This window comes from Mustela nivalis, assembly GCF_964662115.1.
Source record: "Mustela nivalis genome assembly, contig: HAP1_SCAFFOLD_1169, whole genome shotgun sequence".
Lineage (NCBI taxonomy): Eukaryota > Metazoa > Chordata > Mammalia > Carnivora > Mustelidae > Mustela > Mustela nivalis.
In genome coordinates this window covers 180,005-189,233 of record NW_028135495.1, presented here as the reverse complement: position 1 = coordinate 189,233, position 9,229 = coordinate 180,005, and the positions used below count along the sequence as shown (strand labels likewise).

General features: G+C 38.2%; 1 pseudogene across 1 annotated transcript; it reads right to left on the bottom strand.

Annotated features, from left to right (window-relative positions):
• Nucleotides 1-5,438: 5,438 nt before the first annotated feature.
• On the bottom strand, nucleotides 5,439-6,338 carry LOC309857743 (BAG family molecular chaperone regulator 2 pseudogene; annotated as a pseudogene). Its single transcript has one exon. The product of its transcript is annotated as a BAG family molecular chaperone regulator 2 pseudogene (transcript).
• Between the last annotated feature and the right edge of the window lie 2,891 nt (nucleotides 6,339-9,229).

Genomic DNA, 9,229 nt, shown 5'->3' with positions numbered 1-9,229 from the left:
TTTTCCACCGTGGCTGCACCAGTTTACATTGCCACCAACAGTCACAGGGGTTCCCTTTTCTCCACATTCTTGCCAATACTTGTTATTTCTTATTTTCTTGATACTAGCCATTCCAGCAGGCATAAAGTAATATCTCTTTGTGTTTTGCATTTCCCCAATGATTAGTGATGTTGAGCATCTTTTCATGTGTCTGTGGCCATCTATATGTCATCTTTGGAAAAATTTCTATTCAGATCTTCTGCCTATTTTTAAATTGGATTGTTTGGGGTTTTTTGCTATTGAGTTGTTTAGAGTTCTTTGTATAATTAATTTTAGATATGAACAGCTTATCAGATACATGATTTACAAATATTTTCTCCTATTCCATCAGTTATGTTTTCATTCTGCTGGTGGTTTCTTTTGCTGTACAGATTAGTTTGATATAATCCCACTTGTTTATTTTTGCTTTTGTTGCTATTACTTTTGGTGTCAGATCCAAAAAATCATCACCAAGACAAATGTCAGGGAGCTTATCACCTATGTTTTCTCCTGAGTTGTAGAATTTCAGATCTTATGTTCCAGTCTTTAATGGGATTCATTTCAGGTATGTCAGGATGGTTCAACTCCACAAACCAATCGGCTGCTTTCATTCAGCTGTTAATTATGACAGTAATCCCATGAGGTCACCACTTTGCATTTAAGAAACTGGAGTTCCTGATTTTAGAGGAAAAAGCTTTCAGCTTTTCATTGTTGAATGTGATGTTAGCAATGGACTTGTCATGTCTGGCCTTTATTACGTGGAGGGAACAGTCTTTCTGTATTGCCTTTGTTGAGAGTTTTTACAATAAATGGATATTGAACTTTGTCACATGGGATTTCTGTCACATGATCATCTCTGTTGAGATCATCAGGTCATCTTTACCTTTCATTCTGTTTATATGGTTTATCACATCGATTGGTTTGTGGAGTTGAACCATCCTGACATACCTGAAATGAATCCCATTTGATCATGATCTATAATTTTTTAACATGCTATTTAATTAGGTTTGCTAATGTTTTGCTGAGGATTTTTGCATCCATGTTTATTGGAGTGTTGTCCTCTAATTTTTTCTTGTGGTGTGCTTGTCTGGTTTTGGTATCACGGTAATACCATCATCATAAAATGAGTTTGGAATGTTCTGTCCTCTTCTATTTTTTGGAAGAGTTGAGGAGATTGGTATTAATTTTTCTTCAAACGTTCAGTAGAATTTACCAGTGATACCATCTTGTCCTGGACTTTTGTTTTTTGGGGGAGATAATAATTGCTTCTTCGCAGAGATTGGCACCTAAAAAGTAGAGTTACCTTGATTTTGGTAATGAGCTATCAGTAAAAGGACTCTGATTTTATTTTGTCAAATCTTTTTTGTAATGATGGTTACTTAGTGAGATGTTTACCTGCATGGTTTATGTATTTATTTTGTATGATGCTTTTGGACAAGGAATTGTACACACACACACACACACACACACACACACACCCAACACACACACATCTCCACAGTTTAGGTGCAAGCATAAGAAAATGGGTTACTATGAAGAAGAGTAACATTGTCATAGCTTAAATGTTCTTCTTAGTGATTCTTGAAGTGTTAGGTTTTCTTTTTCTTTTTTAAAACAGTTTTATTTGTGGAATAACTATTATTATTAAAATACTTAAATGGTAGAATAGTAGATAGAAATTTAGAAAATCTGGAAAACAGGCAAGCAAGAGTAAGAAAAATACGTATTCTCTTCTACCAGGTATATACCTGTTTGTTCTTGTCCCCATTGATAATTTTGGAGAGTTTTCCTAATCTATAGTGAAACGTACAGTGGATTAATAATCATTTTTGATACTCTCCAAGGACGTCCCCTAATTCCTCCTTACCCACTTGTTTCTTAATCTTTACCCACTGTTTCCTTGAAATTGCCTCAGCCTATATAGTAAAGGTTTCATTTAAAGTTAGAGAGATACTTTCCTTCATTTTCAGCACTATCATACCCATACCTTTTGTAGCCATATGGGTGACAGCTGTTGAAATGAAGAGCAGACAGACCGAAGTTGAGGAAACAACTCGTTTTGTGGAACACATTCAGTTTCGGGTGGCTCTATAGAGTAGTAGTAGTCATTAGCTGAATAGCATTTGCAGCGTGTTGTGCACTTGACTTAGCCCATGCACGACTCCCCTGGCTCTGCTTGCTCTCCTTGCTGGTACCACAGCACAGCATGCCAAAAATAGTTAATTGTGTGCTGTGGGGTTTTTTTCCTTTTTATATAAATATCTATGTTTTTAGCAAGGAAAACATTTTAGAAAACATAAGAGAAGCAAACCTGTGCTTTGCAGAGTGGTATTAATAAGATATATGTGTATTAAAATTACAGTTGGACATCTAGTTTCTGGTGGAAGGATACTTGAGGATCCTTTTCTTTCACTGAACGGAAGTTTACTCATCACTCTATGGTATAATGACATTGGGCTACTTCGGAAGCATTTCTTAAAACTTTGTGCCCCGCTGCTGGCATTTGTATAGGAGGAAAATAAAAAACAGCTGTGTAGGGCCTGGCTGCTGCTAGGCGTATATGTGCAGGTACAAGTACGTGAAAAGAGAGATCTGGCCATTTCTGAAGCTGGTTGCCTGTTCAAGCGCTGCTGGTGGATTCCACAAGCTGCTCTTGTTAGTATTTGTCATCAGCAGATGGCAGTTTACTGACTGGGATAATCACGGGCTGAGTTCTCTAATGGCATCACTTACGTGGGCATGCCCAATGGGAAATGGTCCTAATATATCCAAGTAATGATTTACTCTTGCTTCTAGGATAGCCATGCAGCTTTTACAAGCTAATTTAGAATATGTAATTGTACCAAGGTGTGTTTTTGTTTGTATTTTAAAGGGTGGCATCAGATGCTGCTCTTGTCCCCCTAGAACTGAATTGAAAGACGTTAACTACAGTTCCAAAATGGAATTATGTTGGGAAAGGTGAAGACATTCTTTTAGTAATAGAAAATAGGAGTTAGGTTTTAAAGGGAGACTTCCACACTATTCTGTTTAACAAACGTGTTTCAATTCATATTATTAATCCTGAATTATGGATTGTTAGGTGAACCATGAATTGTTGAAGTTATTAAGTAATAAGAGATGAACAGAAGGAAAAGTTAGTATTTTTACGTCAGTTTCCTAAGTAAAAGTGCTAACATATGACAGCATAATTGTTTCCCAAGGCAACTAAATGGAAGTATATTTTCTAGTGAGTATTCACCCAAAGAGTTAAAAAACATTAATTTGAAAAGATATGTAGACCCCTTTGTTTATTACAGCATTATTTACAATGGCCAAATTATGGAAGCAGCTCAAATGTCCATCGAAAAATGAATGGATAAAGAAGATGTGGTATATGTGTGTATGTACACAAATACACACAGAAATATTACTCAACCAAGAAAAAGAACAAAATCTTGTAAAATTCAACAACATGGATGGATCTAGAGGGTATAATGCTAAGTGGAATATGTCTATCAGAGAAAGACAAATATATGATTTCGTCCATGTGGAATTTAAGAAACAAAACGGAAGAAAAGACAAACTAAAAAACAAACTCTTAAATATAGAGAACACACTCAATTACTAAAGGGGAGGTGGGTAGAGGAATGGGTGAAATAGCTGAATGGAATTAAGAGTACCCTATCACAATGAGCACTAAGTAATGTATAGAATTGTTGAACCATTGTATTGTACACCTAAAGCTAATTTAACACTGTATGTTAACTACTAGAATTAAATAAAATAATTAAATTAATTTTAATTAATTAAAATAAAATACATTAAAGTTAAAATTTATAAAAAGAAGTATACTTTCAATCATGTGATGTCTAGAAAGTGGGAAAAGGTTTATATAAAATTCTATATAAAATTTATAATATTGTAATTTTTCTTAATATTGTCCTTTATTTTATGTACCTCTCAGTTATTCTTGTGCTATAATAATCTATAAATCATTGCAACTCAGAAGTGTTAACTAATCACCTACAACACAATGGCTAACACTAAAAAGACTGACAGTATCAAATGTTGGCAAGGATATGGAGCAACCACTCATATATTCTTGGTGGGAGCCTAAAATGGTATGACCACTTTGAGAAAGATCTGGCAGTTTGTGTGTGTGTGTGTGTTTAACATTTTATTTATTTATTATTTATTTATTTATTTATTTGAGACAGTGAGTGTGAGTGGGAGAGAGAGGGAGAGAGAATCTGAAGCAGACTTTATGCTGAGCACAGAGATTGACATCGGGGTCTATACCATTACCAAGAGATCATGACCTGAACTAAAGCCAAGAGTCAGACGCTTAACTGATGAGCCACCCAGGTGCCCCACTGTGTGTTTATTTATTTAAGATTTTATTTATTTATTTGACAGACAGAGATCACAAGTAGGCAGAGAGGCAGGCAGAGAGAGAGGAGGAAGCAGGCTCCCTGCCATGCAGAGAGCCTGATGTGGGGCTTGGTCCCAGGACCATGGGATCATGACCTGGGCTGAAGGCAGAGACTTTAACCCACTGAGCCACCCAGGTGTCCCCCCACTGTGTGTTTAAATAAAACCAAGCATAGATGTATCTTGAGTCCCAAGTCTTCCACTCTCAAGTATTTACACAAACATATGCTCATAGGAAGAATTGTACAAGAATATTCATAGAAGCTTTTATTCATAATCAAAAGCTGGACACAGCCCAGTTGTCCACCAATAAGTAGCATGATAAAGTGGGGGTACTGCTGAGGGATGAAAAGAACAGACTGCTAATATATACCCCAACTTGGATGCTGAATAAAAGAAGCCTTACACGAGAGTATGTACTCCATGTTTCCATATAGATGATATTCTAGAATAAGCAAAACTAATCTGTTATGGTAAAAAAAAAAATCAGGGTTGTGGTTAGGAAGGGACATGAGGGAACTTTCTGAGGTGATGATTATGTCCCACATCTTAATAGAGGTTTGTGTTACATAGATGCATGCATTGGTTAGAAACTCAATGAATATATACTTTAAACAATGCACAGATATTAATTTTACCTCTAAAGAAAAAATACAAACAAATATCAAACTTCAGTTAATGATATGCATGCTGTAACATTTAGAAAGAGGCATACTGACTTCTGCATTATACTCTGAGGTACCTAAAAAGCTATGTTGGAGGGAAGGATGGGTAGATACGGGATAAAGCAAATACATCAAATGTCAGTGGTGTATTTGTAAGATAGAGGCATTCACTGTAAAAAATGTTAAATTTAGAAAATTTTCATAATAAATTGTTGGAAAAATATTAATTGATATTGGAACTTTTTATGGCCTGTTTTTTCATGCATGATTAGTTATATAAACCTTATTTTGTTTCTCTTTGCTTCAATGATATTTATCTATATATATTTTTTTAAATATTTCTAGTTTTAATTGTGTTTTTCACAAAACTGATGACACTGGAGTATTTTCCTCATGTGAAACAACAATCGGTATCAAATGTTACAACTAACACAAAGAACTAATGTTTAATCATTTTCATGTCATTATTTGTGAGTGCTCCTCTGTTTCAAAACTAATTAAATTTGCCTTCTGCATTTTGTTGCAGAGTTTTGGAACCAGCTCCTTTGGAATGCTCTAACAGCTTGATGGCCTTGTCAGAGTTTTCAATATTTCTAAGCAGAGTCTCTAATCTTCTCTTAATTTTCTTCTGATCTTCAAGAGCACAGCCGATTACTATGGACTGAAACTTCTGGTCAACAGGCCCAGGTGGCACCTCGGATGAACACGCACTGTATAGTGACATCAAGTGACTCTTGGCATTTCCCAGATCATCCAGAAACTTCCTGACCACCTCATCAATGATCCTGGTGGCATGCTTTAGGGATTCTTGCTGCTGGGGGTTCCTAATTGTTTCTACTGAAACTTCAACGGTGAGGGTTCGTCCCATCAAACGGTTGGCCGTCAGATTTAATTCTTCTCTTTCTCCGTCGCTGATCTGCCTCATGTCCTGGCTATTTTGGATGCTGTGGATCATTTCCAGGAGAATTTCTTTCTCTGGCTCAACAGCAGTTGCTGCTTCTCTCAAAGCTTCCACCCTGAGCTCCAGCTGGTCCAGGCTCTCCAGCAGGCGGCTGGAGCGGTGGGCCATGGAGGAGGAGCGGCAGAAGCGCCCTTCGTTGGCTTTCGCGTTGATCTTCGCCTGAGCCATCTGAGCCTCTTAGGCGGGGCAGCCAAGAGGTCACCGGCCTCTCCGGCGGCGGCGAGTGGAGAGTCCGGCGGCTGCAGGCGTCGCCGTCACCGCGCGGGGCGCCCGCCTCCCTCTGACGCCCGCGGAGGGCGGCCCGGGAGCTATTTATCTATATTTTTAATTATACTAAGTCATAGCCTTATTTGAGGAGTCAGGGTACAGAGAGGTAATTGTAGCTCATTAATACAGTTGTCTTTCTTTGGGATTATTGGCAGTTTTCCCTTTTTTTTTGAAACAAAAAGTAGGGAGCACCTGGGTGTTTCATTTGGTTAAGATTCTGACTCTTGGTTTCAGACTGGTCGTGATCTTGGGGTTGTGGGATTGAGACCCACTTTGGGCTCCACGCAGGGCATGGAACCTCCTCTGGATTCTCTTTCTCCCTCTGCCCACCCCCCACCTCTGCCACAAAAAAAAAGAAAAAAAAAGACAAGAAAAAAGTGGGACTGAGTGGCAATGTCTTTAAATAGATTATTATACATTGTGTGGTTTCTCTGGGAATGTATTGCATGTTGCTTATATAATGCCTTTTTGGTTTTTTCTTTAATTGTCGGGGTAGAGGGAAGGAGTGGTAAGAAGTTTCCCAACTTCAGGCTCATACAGCCTGTGTGTCCAGAGGAAGCAAGAGAGAGAGAGTACTGAGTCCAGTCATCTGACTTTTTTTTTTTTTTTAAAGCCAATTTCAGTCAGATTTTGTCAGTTGCAGCTGGAAGAATCCTACAGAGATAATCATTCAGTTTGTATCTATAAGCAGTGTTGCTTAGGGGTTCTTTATGTAGTGAATGATCCTGCAGTTAGGCTTCTAGGTCTCTATGCATATTTTGCTTGTGTGATGGTTGTCTGCTGACTAGATTGGAAGTTCTTTGAGGAAAAAGACTGTCTTACTCCTGTTAAATACACTTTCTGTTCTCATATAGATATGTAAACCTAGCCTAAATTGTTTCTCTCCTTTATATATCCTGGGTAATTTATCAGTAATTTTGAATTAATGATTAATTTTTTAAAATTATTGGTTTTTTTTTATAAATTTTTTATTTTTTATAAACATATATTTTTAGTCCCCAGGGGTACAGGTCTGTGAATCACCAGGTTTACACGCCTCACAGCACTCACCAAAGCAACACACCCTCCCCAATGTCCATAATCCCACCCCCTTCTCCCAAACCCCCTCCCCCCAGCAACCCTCAGTTTGTTTTGTGAGATTAAGAGTCACTTATGGTTTGTCTCCCTCCCAATCCCATCTTGTAAAATTATTGACCTTATCCTGTGTGCTAGTTGGTGTGTTTGGTGCTAAGACTGTAATGCTGAACAGAACACGAGCCCAGCATTCACAGAGCTTCCATTCTGTGGGGGAGACATATAAAATAATCATACAGATAAATAATTACTTTGATAAGTACTAAGAGGGAAACACAAGGGTGTTACAAGACCAGGTAATAGGGGTCTATCCTAGTCTTGGGTGCCACATGAAACATTTTTTGTTTCTTTGTTTTAGACATCACATTTTAAAAAACAAGGAGTTGGTGCGCCTGGGTGGCTCAGTGGGTAAAAGCCTCTGCTTTTGGCCCAGGTCATGATGCCAGGGTCCTGGGATCGAGCCCCACATCGGGCTCTCTGCTCCACAGGGAGCCTGCTTCCTCCTCTGACTCTCTCTGTCTGCCTCTCTGCCTACTTGTGATTTCTCTCTCTCTCTGTCAAATAAATAAAATCTTTAAAAAAAAAAAAACAACAAAAACCAAAACCAAAACCAAAACCAAACCAAACAACAACAACAAAAAAACAAGAAGTTCTCTAGGAGAGGATAGTGGGAAAGAGTATTGCATACTACAGGCAGATGGAACATTTGCAAATTCCTTGCGCCAAAACAGGGCATGACACTTTAAAGGAACAAATAGAGAATCTGTGGAATAGAGAAGTGAAATCCATGAGGACTGTGCTAAGAAATAAAAGCTGGAGAGTGAAGTCCAGAGCAGAATTATGCAGAGAATAATGGGTAGGCCTTTATACTGGGTTAGGTGTGGGAGGTAAGGGAGAGGGCAGTATCAAAAGTCCCTTTGCGTTTCTGGCTTAAGTGCCTATATGGTGAGCCCATTCTCCAGTGGAGGACCAAATTTTGGTGGAAATGATTGTGGGTTTGATTCTGGGTCTGTTATGGTGTCTTTGAAACAACCAGGTATGTATTTTGTTATCATGCTATGAAGGATGTCACCTCCCCCAGATACTTTTCCTTTTGTGGCTCTTTATCTTATAGGTATAATATAATGTGGGAGTCTCTTCAGTCCTTACCTGCCTGCTAATCATTCCTGCTCTATACAGCTAGCATCTTAATTCAAGTTTTCTTTTTTCTCTCAGACTACTCTCATGGTTTTTTTTTTTTTAAACAGGACTCCCTCCATTCTTTCAGACTTCCCCTTAATTCTTGCTTCACAATATATCCAGAATAAGTGTTTGAAATTACAGATCGCATCTCATCATTGTCCTTCTTAGAACCCTTCAATACTTTCTTTTTGTTTATAGAACAAACATCCAAGTCCTTAACATTGTTCCCAGCACCTTGTGGATTACTCGTACCCCTGCAGATTTCCCAGGTTTTTCCTCATGCTCTCTAAGGACTTTTCAGTTGACCTTCTTCACATATCAGCTAAAACATCACATTCTCGGGGAAGCCTTACCTTGAACTTCCTTGTTGGGCTCCTCTAAGGATAGATCTTGTATTTTTATTGTTTTATATATATTTGTGACACTGGCTAATTAAGACCTTTGTACTAGATTAAGATCTGTGAGGGCAAGGACTGTCTGTTTAGCTCTCCACAGTAACCCTCTCCCCACCACAGTGCCTGGCATGCAGCCTATGACTAGCAAATGTTTGTTGAATGAATCATGAACTTTCTAGTGCTTAATTTATGTACCTGTTATGTGCCATGGTAGTTAACTGATAGGGAAAAACAACGTAATGTGTTTTGTTTTTTAA